General features: G+C 38.0%; 1 long non-coding RNA gene across 1 annotated transcript; it reads right to left on the reverse strand.

The window, feature by feature from the left end:
* Positions 1-10,668: 10,668 nt before the first annotated feature.
* LOC146922183 (uncharacterized) lies at positions 10,669-13,421 on the reverse strand. Its single transcript, XR_015012391.1, has 2 exons — positions 12,689-13,421; positions 10,669-10,888 (listed from the first exon to the last, which is right to left on the reverse strand). It is a non-coding gene; the product is annotated as an uncharacterized LOC146922183 (long non-coding RNA).
* Positions 13,422-15,085: the final 1,664 nt, after the last annotated feature.

Consider the following 15,085-nt stretch of genomic DNA (forward strand, 5'->3'; position numbering starts at 1 on the left):
CAATTTGCCATACACACCATAACAACATCAAACCCTAGCTCTTGGTTCATCAATCCAATCTTCCAATCAACTTTCTCTTTAGCTCTTGACCATGAGTTCACCAAGATGATCACTTAACCCCCAAGCTTCCAAGCATCATCCTCTTCTAGCATTAACAAACCCTAACTTCGTGAACTATTCTTGATGGAGAGAAGAAGAGAAAAACAATGCAAAACAAGCTTCATATGTTTATGGTGTCTTGAAAAATCATAAGGTAAAGCCTTGCCATGGATGGAAAAAGTTGGAAAGGATAGAGGAAGAGAAAGAGAGAAGGAGGCATGGGAGTAGAGAGAAGGGAGAGCTTCTTGCCAAACTCAAACCCTAGAGAGAGAAAGGGGAAAAGATTATGAAGATATTTGGCCCCAAAATCAATTAAATACTCCCTTGACGTGCAAATACCAAAATACCCTTTGTCTTAAGCGTGTAAATACGACTCTGAGACTTACCTTGTATTTGACTGTCATCACTGAATAATATTCTCCATAAACTTACTTTCCTTTATATTAATCTTATGGCATGATCGACGGTAATATTCTGACACTGACAGGCAGGATATCACACTTTTCCCTCGAAATTAAGAGTGTTCTTTAGACCATATACCCTTATAGATATAATGTCACTTGGGAATTAAGAATGGTCTTAAGAGCCTAGTACCTTTGATAATTTATGTCCCTTCGGAATAAATAATATTTTAAGACCATAGTCCCTTTTTCGATATAATCATAATGATCATAAAAATATATTCCTCCTCAATTCTTGCATAAGTTAGATGTTAGAAAGGGAGATACAAGCATATAGCTAATTATATATAGTTCTCAGAATCGATCCTTGCCTTCTTCTTCTTCTTAAGCAAGTATGTGTCCAAGAAAAATAAAAACATTTAATTTGTGAATTTAAACTCCTATGATGAAAAACAAAAGGAAAAAATAGAGTGAGAGAGAACTATTCCACGTTCAACTCCAAGGCTGACGAAGCTTTTGATTTGTTAGAAAAAAGTTTTTGGAAATAACTAATTCAAAGCCTCATCAGTTTTGGGGTTGGGCTTGGAATGGTTCTCTCACTCTGTTCTTTTCCTATTGTTTTTCATTATAGGTGTTTTAATTAACAAATTAATCGTTTTGATTGTTCATGTAGACTTTCTTGGTTAAAAAGAAACTTTAAGAAGAGGAAGAAGAAGAAGAAGAAGAATAAGAAGATGGAGAAGGATTCTAAAGAACTATATATATATATATATATATATATATATATATATATATATATATATATATAACTAAATGTTGGTATCTCCTTTTCGCTTTTGTATATATATCAAGTACTACAATTGTATATAATTTCTTGGAGATAAATTCCACCTAAAAGCATGATTGTGGCAACTGATAGAACTAACTTGTGACTCGATAAACTGTTTTTACAAAAACTTTTATGAAAACTTACTGAATGTAAGAAGAAAATCTTAAAAGCAATACTAGATTCAGTAATATTTTAACTTCGTGTAAAATTGAGTACCTTTAACACAAGTTGGTTTCATAATTGTAATATCCCACTTTTATGATACGATGATTTACCTGATAACGATAGATTGAGCGCGTTAAGGTCAAGGGTAAAACGGTAATTGCTCGGGAAGGGACTATTTAAGGACTTTAAGTCCAAAATTCTTCATTCTTCTCTTCACTTTCTCTCACTAGGGTTTGTGAGAAAACTTTGCTCTCCCTTCTCTCTAGAAATCGGTCCTCACCAACTTTCTTCATCCACAATCTTTGCTTCGTCTTTCTCCTCTTTGGAATCAAGCATGAGTTGGTTAGGGTTTATGGTGTTTGGTTAGTGATATGATGAAGCAAACTTCTCTACTCCTCTCTACTCTCAATCTTCCTTTAATCTTCTCCTAATCTTTCAAGAAGTTGAAGTTTAAGCAAGGCTAGGGTTTGGTGTTTGTTGGTGACAAGTTGGAAGCAAACTTCACCAAACATCCATCTCTTATCTAGGGTTTTGATCTTAGGGTTTGCTGTCAAGGTTTTGAAGTTGTGAACTTGATTTGAGGTTATTTTTAAGGTGAGTTCTTAGTTAGTATCCAACCATGGGATGTGTTTTGCTTGCAAGGAAAACTATATAATTTTTCTAGGGTTTATGTGTAACAATGTTACCCCTTTTATGCCATGCATCTTTATACTTGTGAATACTTGTTCAATGGCTGTTTTACAGGTTCTATATGACTCCTAGTACCCTGATATGCCTTGGGATGTTTTGTTTTGAGGTTTTTGGGTCAAAAATGCCATTTTTAGGGGTGCTGGACTGTCATAACTCGCCACGGCGAGTAAATAGCTCGCTAGGCGATCAAGAAGGATGAACAGGGGGTCCTGCTCGCCTCCTACTCGCCATGGTGAGCAGCTGCTCACCTCCCACACAAATTTACTCGCCATGGCGAGCAGACAGTGGGGAAGCCTCATTGTTTTGCTCGTCATGGGTGGTTAGGCATATCGCGGCGGTTTTTCTTTAAAGGATTCTTTTAACAATAACCCCTCCAACCAAGACCCCAAGGCATAGACTTTAAAAATGTTTTCTTGAATGTTAAACAAGTATTCAAATGGTATAATTAAGCATGGCGAATGGGAATTATAGCTTGAGATGAATGGGTAGTATACAATAACTATTGAGGGGTGTGGAATTAGAGCCTTGACGTAGTTGTCAAGAACTAGAATGTTATTCAAGATTGTATTATGTTAAGATGCGAAGAATTCTTTCTTACGCTCATGAACTTGTATGTTATTACCCCAAGTGATTGATCAAGGATCCGAGTTATAAGTATTTAACTCATGTAGTTAACCTTTCATGTATGCATAAGATCAAGGCTAATACAAGATGTAGATGCTCGTGTCTCTCGTTATCCACGTCAGGGGGATACGAGAGGTTCTCGACTCAAGGGGAATGGTTCAAGCCATAAGGGACCCGCACGTCACAGAGGGAGTCCAAGGTACGTACATCGGTCATGTATGGGAGTGTACTCGGGGTTACTCCACCCAGGACTCTCTGTAAAACGAATCAACTTAATGTTTGATTGTTCAACGCTAACATAAGTATTAATGAACATATATTCATGCATGATTATGATATGAAGTTAGATATGAACATGTTAAGAAAGTATGCAAAAGACGATCTTAGGTTACCCTACTCGTCTGGTATTAGGTGGTGTCATGATTGTTTCATGATTAGGCTTAGATAAATTTAGCGTATCTTAGCAAATCGGTTATAGGGTCCCTCGACCGCCATGGCACGTATGATTTTAGCAAGCCTATAACAAATTAGGAGAAAATCTAAGATGGATCTAGTTTGTACGACCGCCAAGGGTAAATGACCACACACGTATAATCAACCGTCAGGTTGTAATGTAGACACGTGATAACCCTAAGTATCCCCAAGGTTATCACTAGCCTAGGGCTAGAAGGAACTCACTGAGACATTATGTCTCACCCAACTCCTTATTTGTTCAGGTTCACAGGTTGTGCAAGGAAAAGGTAAAGAAAAAGTCTTGGATTGATCGTGACTACATGGATTCGCCTTGATGTATATTAGAGATGCCTATGTTATATTATGAGACGAGTTGTTATAGCTTTGTATGTACACTCTGTATGGCAAACTTTTGGTGTAATAATGTAACATAAAAACTTTGGAATGATGATGTATCTATACTTTCGACTTGTTGCCGTTTTCTATTGTATAATTAATGTATCCAATATCAGGTTTAACGCTTATTTGAATATTCTAGACACTTTCAAATTTAGGCGTTACAATTTGGTATCAGAGCAGGTCATTCCAGATCGTGCCTTGGGTCATTAATAATACAATCCAAGTAGTCGTTCTTTTTGTGTTTAAGATATTGACCTCATTGTTATATTGGTTGAAATTGATCACTTTGACTTAAATATGACAGTTAGAGCGAAAATATCTGGAGCACGAAGGGGACGAGGTCGGCCAAGAGTTAACCCGGATGTACAGGAGAATGTTAACCCTGATGCTCATATGTGGGCACAACTAATGCAACAAAATCAACAGATGATGCATATGATGCAGCAGCAGATTCACCAGAACACTCAGTCTCAGCAGCAGTGGGCTTCAACTATGCAGCAAGGTCCGGGAATACATCAACCGCCTCCACCACCTCTAATTGTGGGGAATCCAACTTTTCAAGAATTCAATCGGAACCATCACCCGGAGTTTGATGGTAGCGGTGAGCCACCTGAAGCTAAGAGGTGGATCAAGAAAATGGAAAAGATTTTTCTGATGGTTAACTGTACCGAGGAGGATAAGGTGGTTTTTGCAACAAATCAGTTTCGGGGTGCAGCGCAGGATTGGTGGGAAACTGCTCGGCGTAGGATGGAGACTAACTGGCTAGAGTTGAACTGGGAGAATTTCAAACAAGTGATGAAAGAAAAGTATCTTCCCTTGTCATACAAGGTCAGGAAGGAACATGAATTTCTCCATTTGAGGCAAGGTCAGATGTCGGTGATAGATTTTACGAAGAAGTTTGAGGAGCTATCATATTACTCTACTCACCATGAGTATGCGGTCAATGAGATGTGGAAAGTTAATCAATATAGGCATTCTTTGAGGTGAGATATCTATGTCGTGGTCAGCCAACAGAGATTGACGAATTTTGATGAGATGGTGCATAACAGTTTGGAGGCCGAACGAGGTTTTGAAAGGGCAGCTAGGGAAGGTTCTAGACCAGGAGCTAGGAGCAGAGGTAACTTTGCCGACAGGTATCATGATAAGCTGAAGCCTAAGGGATCTCCAACTAGGGGAAAGCACACAGGTCCACCTAGAACGTATCCAACTTGCAGGAAGTGTGGCAAGGCTCATCAGGGAGAATGCAGAGTAGGTTCAGGTAACTGTTTTACATGTGGTCAATCAGGGAACTATGTGGCGGATTGTCCAACCAGAGAAAATAAGGGCAAAGGTGTAAGTGCTACAATGAGTAAAGGTAGAGTGTATTCTCTTGATGGTAAGAAGGCACAGGCAAATGAAGACTTGATTGGTGGTACGTGCTTTCTTGGTCAGAATCTTGTTAATGTTTTATTTGATTGTGGTGCATCATGTTCCTTCATTTCATTTCAATGTGTTGAAGCTCTTCAGTTGTCTGTTTCATTATTAAATCCCCCTATGAAGGTAACCACGGCCACTGACGGAAGTATTGTAGCGAGTTATGTTTGTGAGAATTGTCCCATCACCGTATCTAGTAAGACGTACTATATAGATTTAGTATGTCTTCCGATGAAGAAACTTGATGTTATATTAGGTATGGACTGGTTGTCAGCCAATCATGTATATATAGGGTGTGCAGAAAAGAGTATTTACATGCCAACTAGTAGTACGGTGGAAGGAGTAGCCTTGTCGGAATTGATTAAGCACACGTATCAGATGGCTCAGTTTATTTGTGCCCAGGATAAGGGTTTTTATGTTATGCTCACCGTGACTTCGGAGTCAGATTTGAGTCCAAGTGATATTCCTATTGTAAGTGAGTATCTGGATGTTTTTCATGCTGATATTACTAGTTTGCCACCGGAAAGAGAAATTGAGTTTTCGATTGATTTGATTCTGGGAGCCGAACCAGTGTCAGTAGCACCTTATAGAATGTCTCCCCTAGAACTCAAGGAATTGAAAACTCAATTGGAAGAGCTTATTCAGAAGCATTTCATTAGACCTAGTGTGTCTCCATGGGGTGCACCAGTTTTGTTAGTTAAGAAGAAGGATGGCAGCATGAGGCTGCGTATTGATTATCGTCAGATGAACAAGGTAACCATTAAGAACAAGTATCCCTTGCCAAGGATTGATGACCTACATGACCAGCTTAAGGGAGCATCAGTGTTCTCAAAAATTGATCTTAGATCGGGTTATCATCAGATACGCATTAAATCTTCTGATGTGTCCAAGACGGCTTTCAGAACGCGTTATGGACACTATGAAATCCTGGTTATGCCTTTTGGAGTGTCCAACGCACCAGCAGTTTTCATGGATTATATGAACCGGATTTTCCAACCATATCTAGATCAGTTTGTCATTATTTTCATTGATGACATTCTGGTTTATTCTAAGAATCCGCAAGAGCATGCTCAGCATCTAAGGATAGTGTTGGATATTCTACGGGAGAAGCAATTGTTTGAAAAGTTCAGTAAGTGCGAGTTTTGGTTATCAGAAGTCAAATTTTTGGGCCTTGTTATTTCTCAGGGTGGTGTAGCAGTTGATCAATCAAAGGTTGAGGCTGTTCAAAATTGGGCAAGGCCGAAGAATGTTTCTGAAGTTCGAAGTTTTTTGGGACTAGCAGGTTATTACCGACGTTTCATTATGAAGTTTTCTCAAATCGCTTTGCCTTTAACTCGACTCACAAGGAAAGAGGTACCCTTCGTGTGGGATGAGGAATGTGAAAAGAGTTTTAGGACCTTGAAGAAGAAGTTGACTCAAGCTCCTGTTTTGACGATTCCAGATCCAGAAAAGAAATATGTGGTATTTTGTGACGCATCGTCTAAGGGACTCGATGGAGTACTTATGCAACAAAACAATGTGGTAGCTTATGCATCTAGACAACTCAAGACGCATGAAGCAAACTATCCTGCCCATGATTTGGAATTGGCAGCTATAGTCTTCGTTTTAAAGATATGGAGGGATCACCCTTATGGAACGCATTTTGAATTGTTTAGTGACCACAAGAGTCTGAAATATTTATTTGATCAAAGGGATTTGAATATGAGGCAGAGGCGTTGGATGGAGTATCTTAAAGACTTCGACTTTGATTTGAAGTATCATCCAGGAAAGGCCAATGTTGTAGCGGATGCTTTGAGTCGCAAGGCCTTAGCTCAAGCCGAAGTTATGATGCGTGCTTGCAAGATGTATGAAACAGTTCGTGATTTTAACCTTGGAATCACAGAAGTTGGTGATGGTATTTGTTTGCATAATTTGGAAGTCTCGTGTGACTTGCGATCTAGAATCGTTCAAGCTCAAGGAGACGATGCAGAACTTCAGAGACGAAGTAGTTACCCAGAGTTTTCTATGGCTTCGAACGGAGCAATTTTGTTCGAAGGAAGATTATACGTTCCAAATGACCAAGAGCTTAGAAGATTGATATTGGAAGAAGCTCATAAGAGTAGTTTTTCAATTCACCCTGGTACAACCAAGATGTATCAAGATTTAAAGAAGGAGTACTGGTGGCCCAGCATGAAAAAGGATATTGCTGAGTTTGTAGCGCGCTGTATTGTATGTCAACAAGTCAAGATAGAACATCAAAGACCAGCTGGTATGTTGCAACCATTAGAGATTCCTCAGTGGAAATGGGAGCACATTACAATGGATTTTGTGGGAGGTTTACCCCGTACTCAAAGAGGTCATGACTCAATCTGGGTAATTGTGGATAAGTTAACCAAGTCAGCACATTTCTTACCAGTAAAGTCTACCTACAAGACATCACAATATGCGAATTTGTTCATTTTCGAGATTGTCAAGCTACACGGTGTTCCAGTGAGTATCGTGTCAGATAGGGATCCAATATTTACTTCACACTTTTGGAGAGCTTTTCAAAGAGCTTTGGGGACTAAATTGAAACTAAGCACGTCTCATCATCCGCAGACCGATGGTCAATCAGAAAGGACTATCCAAACCTTAGAAGATATGTTACGTGCTTGTGTTTTGGAAGACGGAGGAAGTTGGAACCATCATCTACGTTTGATAGAATTTTCCTACAACAATAGCTATCACTCAAGTATCGGAATGGCACCATATGAAGCTTTGTATGGTAGGAAGTGTAGAACCCCATTATGTTGGGCTGAGGTTGGAGATAAGAGCATCCTTGGACCAGAGATCATTTAAGAAACGACTTTGAAGATTAAGTCAATTCAAGAAAAGATGAACATAGCTCAGAGTCGTCAGAAAAGCTATGCGGACAAGAGACGGAGACCTTTGGAGTTTTCTGAAGGCGATCATGTATTTCTATGAGTTACGCCTAAACTGGGTTTGAGAGGTGCTTTTAGAACCAAGAAATTGAGTCCTAGATATGTGGGACCGTTTTTGATACTCAAGAGAATCGGACCAGTAGCTTATCAGTTGGCCTTACCTCCAGCTATGTCGGGATTGCATGATGTATTCCATGTGTCGCAGCTGAAGAAGTATGTTCCGGATCCCTTCCAGCCAGTTGAGTTAGACTCTATAGAGTTAAGATCAGATTTGACGTTTCAGCCAGAACCAGAGGGTACAGTAGATCGTGACGTCAAGTCTCTCAGGAACAAAGAGATTCCCATAGTGAAAGTAGTATGGAAAGGATCGCCAGATGGTGAAGCAACATGGGAACTTGAATCAGAGATGTTGAGTCAATATCCTATTTCAAATTTCGAGGACGAAATTTTTTTAAGGGGGTAGGATGTAATATCCCACTTTTATGATACGATGATTTACCTGATAACGATAGATTGAGCGCGTTAAGGTCAAGGGTAAAACGGTAATTGCTCGGGAAGGGACTATTTAAGGACTTTAAGTCCAAAATTCTTCATTCTTCTCTTCACTTTCTCTCACTAGGGTTTGTGAGAAAACTTTGCTCTCCCTTCTCTCTAGAAATCGGTCCTCACCAACTTTCTTCATCCACAATCTTTGCTTTATCTTTCTCCTCTTTGGAATCAAGCATGAGTTGGTTAGGGTTTATGGTTTTTATTTAGTGATATGATGAAGCAAACTTCTCTACTCCTCTCTACTCTCAATCTTCCTTTAATCTTCTCCTAATCATTCAAGAAGTTGAAGTTTAAGCAAGGCTAGGGTTTGATGTTTGTTGGTGACAAGTTGGAAGCAAGCTTCACCAAACATCCATCTCTTATCTAGGGTTTTGGTCTTAGGGTTTTGAAGTCAAGGTTTTAAAGTTGTGAACTTGATTTGAGGTTATTTTTAAGGTGAGTTCTTAGTTAGTATCCAACCATGGGATGTGTTTAGGTTCACAGGTTGTGCAAGGAAAAGGTAAAGAAAAAGTCTTGGATTGATCGTGACTACATGTATTCGCCTTGATGTATATTAGAGATGCCTATGTTATATTATGAGACGAGTTGTTATAGCTTTGTATATACACTCTGTATGGCAAACTTTTGGTGTAATAATGTAACATAAAAACTTTGGAATGATGATGTATCTATACTTTCGACTTGTTGCCGTTTTCTATTGTATAATTAATGTATCCAATATCAGGTTTAACGCTTATTTGAATATTCTAGACACTTTCAAATTTAGGCGTTACAATAATAGATTGTTATTTATTTTGTATTAATAAGCTGATGAATTCTTGTTATTAATTTATTAATATATCATATGAATTTATTTATCATGACTGAAGCATTCCCATGATTTATTTTGTAAAATTTCATGAGTCGCATAAGCAATAATGTTTGATGAACCAAAATTTCTGGAATATGAAAAAAAAATCTCGAGTTACCGAGTAAAATGGGAGCACATTTTTTATAAATAACTAGCGGAAATAAGGGAACTATCATGCCTGTCTGACCTCTCTTATTACTACGCTAAAGTTTGTGTATATTTTAAGGGATAAATTTGACCCACATTTTGAAGAAAAAATAGAACAAAAATTGGTCTTATTTTTTGTCGATGACTTTCCCCGGGACCAGAATATGTCTTCACTCATTTTCAAATATGCTCAAAGAACAAAATAAATTTGAGAAACTTTTTCTAAAAGACCTCAAATTCTATTTTTATTGTTCCAATTTGTTCCTTTCAGAATTAATAATAAATTCAGTGGAAATTTGTCGAGATTAAATTATGGGTTAAATATGTTTTTAGTCCCTCCCTAAATTTTTTTATTAACTTTTAGTCCCTATTTGCATTTTATAGGGACTATTTTGGAGGACTAAAATTATCCAATTTTTGTAAAATGTTTTCAAAATAGAGACTATTTTTACAAACTTAAAAATTTTGGAGGACTAAAATTACCATTGAAATTTCATAGGGACTAACCTTAAAAACTCATGATTTTGTAGGGACTAAAAACTTATTTAACCCTTAAATTATTTGAAAAATATATGTTGATATATATTTCTTTTTGATGGATGTTGATATATATTTTATTATTTGGAAATTTTAAATGAAATAATTAATTTAGTCATTATTAGAAAGTTTTTCATAGTCGCCAAATTTTGTTACAATATTTTGGAACACATCCTGATATATTTTCGTATGCAATCTAATATATTTTCGTATGTGATTAGACATATATTTTGGCACTCAATAATATATTTTTGTACTCAAAATATATTTTTTGTACTCAATATGATATATATATATATATATATATATATATATATATATATATATATATTGTACTGAATTTGTGATATTTTTGTACTAGATCTAACTTGTTCCCAAAGTTTCTCATATATTAGTTGTGAATTTCTTCTACAAATAGCGAGCTCACATATATTGCATTCTACACACTGAAAGGAATTCTGAAACTTCAAATACTTTTCTTCTCTCTCCCTCTATGACTTGTGTTGACGAGTCATTTTGCCCTTCATCTTCTTTTTTTTTTGTCCATGAAATTAACCATTTTCTTCTCTCTCTGTAACACCCATACTAGACGTATCTAGAATGTCTAGCACGTGCGTTAAGTTTAGTATTGGATACATTAAAATTTTACAACAATACAACTACAAATGAATATATATATACAACCAAATGCGTTCGTACATAATAATACAACTCAACTTTTCTAGAGTATAACAGATGCATCCTTGAATATCCACATTGTCCTGCAGCGGTACGAACGAACACTTGTCGCAACATCCATTCGGCTACTAGCTTGCTAATCCAACCTGTTTATCTGAAACAAATAAGGATTGGGATGAGACATAATGTCTCAGTGAGTTCCCCTAAATCCTAGGCTATAGGTAACCTCAGGGGAAACCTACGGTCACCACGTGTCTAAAATACAACCTGACGGTTGATTATACGTGTGTGGGGACTTACATACTTAGACGGTTGTGCATACTAGGGCCGTCATAGTCTTATCTCACTGTTATAGGCTTCACTTCCTATACGTGTCATGGCGGTCGAGGGGAATCTAAAACCGCAATGTCAAGAATACGCTCTACGTATCAAGGCCTAAACATACTATAATCATGACACCATTCTAAACCGGACGGTTAGGGGAGACCTAAGACCGTCATCGGCATATCTTTCTCTATTTGCTCTAATGCATAATACGATGTTTCTATCAACGTATCATATCTTGCTATCATGCTAGTTTTGACGCACTACGTCTATGCTCTACTATTCTTGACGATCTACGTCAAGGTTCTACTAGTTCTTGACGATCTATGTCAAGGCTCTATGATATAACATAAATATGTCTAATAAATATGCATAGTCAGGTTCATTCATAAGTTAGCGTTTATCAAACAAGCATTATCTGAGTTCATTTTACGGAAAGCCCCGAGTGGAGTAACCCCGAGCGCAATCCCTATCTAACCGATGGAAACCTATCTAAGGTATAACCACGGCACTCCTGTAATGACGTGCGGGTTCCTTACGGCTAACCCCGTTTCACCTAGTGGAAACCCCTTGAGCCAACCTAGTGTGGACACAAGAGACACGACCACTACATCTTGTTAAAGCTTTCTTTGTGAATAGATATCTAATCGCTTCACAACTTTAATAAAGTCTTGGTCTATAAATGCATGAGTATTAAATCTATACATACTATCTCATTTACCATGGATTCATATACGATCCAACTAGAGGTAGACTATAAGCTTGCTTGACTTACTACGTGAAGAGATATCTAATCAATTCACGTCTTGCCATACTCGTATGGCACTCTAGTTTCTATTCGAAGAGATTGCTCTATGCCACTTCGCAACTAGTCAAGCATACTACTCATGCCTAACATTCTATTCTCTACTAACTATTCTAGTTCTTGACAAGCTATGTCAAGGCCCTACTTTCATCCCATGCCTAGTTCTTTGTTGCCCGAATAATTCGGCTAAAACTCTCTTGAGCCATCCTTGTAATACATGCTAAGATTGTCACGATTAATGATGCAAGGATCAATTGACGATGTGTGCAAATTTTCAATACTTTCTAAAGACCGAAAATGCCATAAACCCAAGTTACGAGCCGTTTATAAATTTCATGATTTGATAAAGCCAAGCTTGTTCCAGTAGAAAGATAAGTAAAAACAGTACAAGAATACACCGAAATGATCGCTACGGACCCCCACGCGACTGCCCCCAAGCACCCGAACACAGAACAACGCGGAGATTGCCCTGTCTGGGGCGCCTGGCGCCAGGGTTGGGGCGCCTAGCGCTGGCTCCCTGACTTGTGGGCGCCTAGCGCCCTTGTACAGGCGCAGCACTGCGAATTTTTGCGTTTTCGGTGCTTTCGGCTACGGGTTTTCGCCATTTTCGACCCAAAACTCGACCAATTGGACCCTGTAATGCACCAATACTTCCAACAACATATATAGCTTCATTTAAACATATCTCATGGCAATTTTTAGCATGTAAACAACAAGAATTACTTTGGGGTTACTTAAATTTCATAAAAGCAAAACTAACATAAAACATGATTTTCTACAAGATCACACAAACCCAAGGGTGGGTATTCTATCTATGGAACTCACCTAGGTTGTTTCTTGTGTTTGCCTCAAGCTTCAAGCTTCTCAAAGTTCAAATCCTAACTTGAATCCAAGCTTCTACTCATTCCCTTTGTTGTTTCTTGCCCACAAGCTTCTTTGATTCATGCTTGCCTATCCCTTGATGATCTTGGAAGAGTTTGAGGGGCTAGAGAGGAGGAAAGGGGGCGGCCTCTAGAGAGAAGGAAGAGAGAATTCTTCACCCAAAAACCTAGAGAGAGAAGGAAGTTGGAAAAATGAGATATTTTTGGGCCAACAACATATAAATATCTCTCCCGTGTGCAAATACCATTATACCCTTGCCTCAAGCGTGTTAAATCCGACACTGATGCTTTAGTCAACTCTTGACTAATATTACTCATTAATATCTTTCGTCGCACTTGACGTTCTGTAACACTTAATCTCTGATATCTAACTCATACCTGACTTATGCCATTAATAGACATTTCCATGATCATTTGTCCTCTGACACATTCATCAGACGAACTTTTGATTAGCTGACGAGCGGGATGTTACACTCTACCCCCCTTAAAAAAAAATTTCGTCCTCGAAATTTAGAAATCATCTACAATCATTGCAACTAAAATCTGTCTCCTTTGGTTCCTGCTATATTACATCTGATTAAAATCACTTTAAGGAGTTTGAAATATACTTTCCTTATCAACACGTAACTCTGCCTCTTCTCAGTCCGCATAAACGAACATGATCTTTTCTATCTTAACGTCTTCCTCAACCACAAAACTATCTAAGAACATAGTGACTAAAACTAACTTTTGTTATATGAGGATTGCTTGTCTCGGATATATTCCTTCTCTGCTTAGCATGAACTCTGCATCTAAGTAACTTTTCTCTATCTGAATCACTCAGGATTTGCCTTTAAACTGGAGTTCTACTGATATCCAGGTTTGCTCTGCAGTGCTTACTTGTATCTAACACATCTTTTCATGCATACATCTTATCACGCATACATAATCTTCATAGTCTCCCTGAACTGTAATTCATGGGTAGCTCGTTTAACTTGGCATGAGGAAGTGAACTCAACTACACTGATTCATCTAACGATCTATTAACCTCTCTGGCGGTTCACATGCTCTTGAAACTTTCTACTAAGTCCATTTGCACTTGCATTGGACACTCAAAGCACAAATCCGTGCATCCCGTATGACTTGAGTATCACATGGGTATTGTCATTCATAAAACTTTATCTTCTAGTATTGGCATACTTTTTAGCGCCATTGCTTGTTAGTTAATAACGATACTCATTCTAGCTTTTGTTTCTAAAATTTCTAAACTCTGGTACATAGGTTCTTGGAACGAATAGATGCATGACTAGAAAATATCATTTTAAAACTGAGTCTATACTAGTACTGCAGAACCACAGGACGAGTCCCTATATCTGAAAAAGGTTTTATGACTCTCCTTCACACTTGTCTCTAACAAGCTGGTTCTGAAGTCTGTACGTCTTAAGTGAGCTTACCCGCTTACGACGTATCTCATCAGTTTTAACAATGTGAAATTTCATGTTTTTAAAATAAACATCGTTCCCAAGTTCCTCAATACCAATCTTATCCTTAAAAGTTATAAAATCATGGCTTGACACCATTCTAGAAGGTATTGTTATCATTTAACAAGCATGGTATAAGAGGGTATGTACTTCGTCAGGCATAACTCATCAATCGTACTCCATTAACATAGCATATACTCTTTCTGACTAACCAACAGCTCTTCTAAGAATTAGACATCACCAAAAGGCAACTCGATTAATTCATCTGTGTTAACTCTAGTCTTTCTCATCTTACCTGAGTGAAGATGCTTTCTTTAAACTTTTACTTTAATCATTACTGGCTGTATAAGCATCTATACTTACTTAACATAACGAGAACTCCTCGCTTTCCACATAATACTTCTCACTGAAATGGTATCTCTATTTTGAACATTTTTTTTTCACAAAGATTCTTACTACAAAATTCCATGTTCCATGGCTACTGTTTGCAACTTAATTAATTAATTAACTTCCGTTGCGCTACTCTAATTCCCACCGGTTGGCTTCAACCAATACTCTGATCCGTTGAGACGAGTGAACTTTATTCTTATTCTATCATTACATTAATATCTGCTTGAGCTCTGCTCGATACTTCTATGTTGCATGCTACTCTGCAACCTCGCTCTACTCCTTGCTGGTAAGATTGAATCTCAAGGAAACTTACCTCTGGACATATCAATGTTACGCTTACTCTTATTCCTGAGCAACTTAACTCAAGGAGCACACCATTGTTGTTACATAACTACTATTCCATGAAACGCTCTTACCACCTCCCATGGTAGACTAATCTTGCATTCGGACATACTTCCTTATGCATCTAACATTGTGGCTTCGTATCTCGC

This window comes from Medicago sativa, chromosome 5 (assembly GCF_051527215.1).
Source record: "Medicago sativa cultivar Bolivia chromosome 5, Bolivia_mono, whole genome shotgun sequence".
NCBI lineage: Eukaryota > Viridiplantae > Streptophyta > Magnoliopsida > Fabales > Fabaceae > Medicago > Medicago sativa.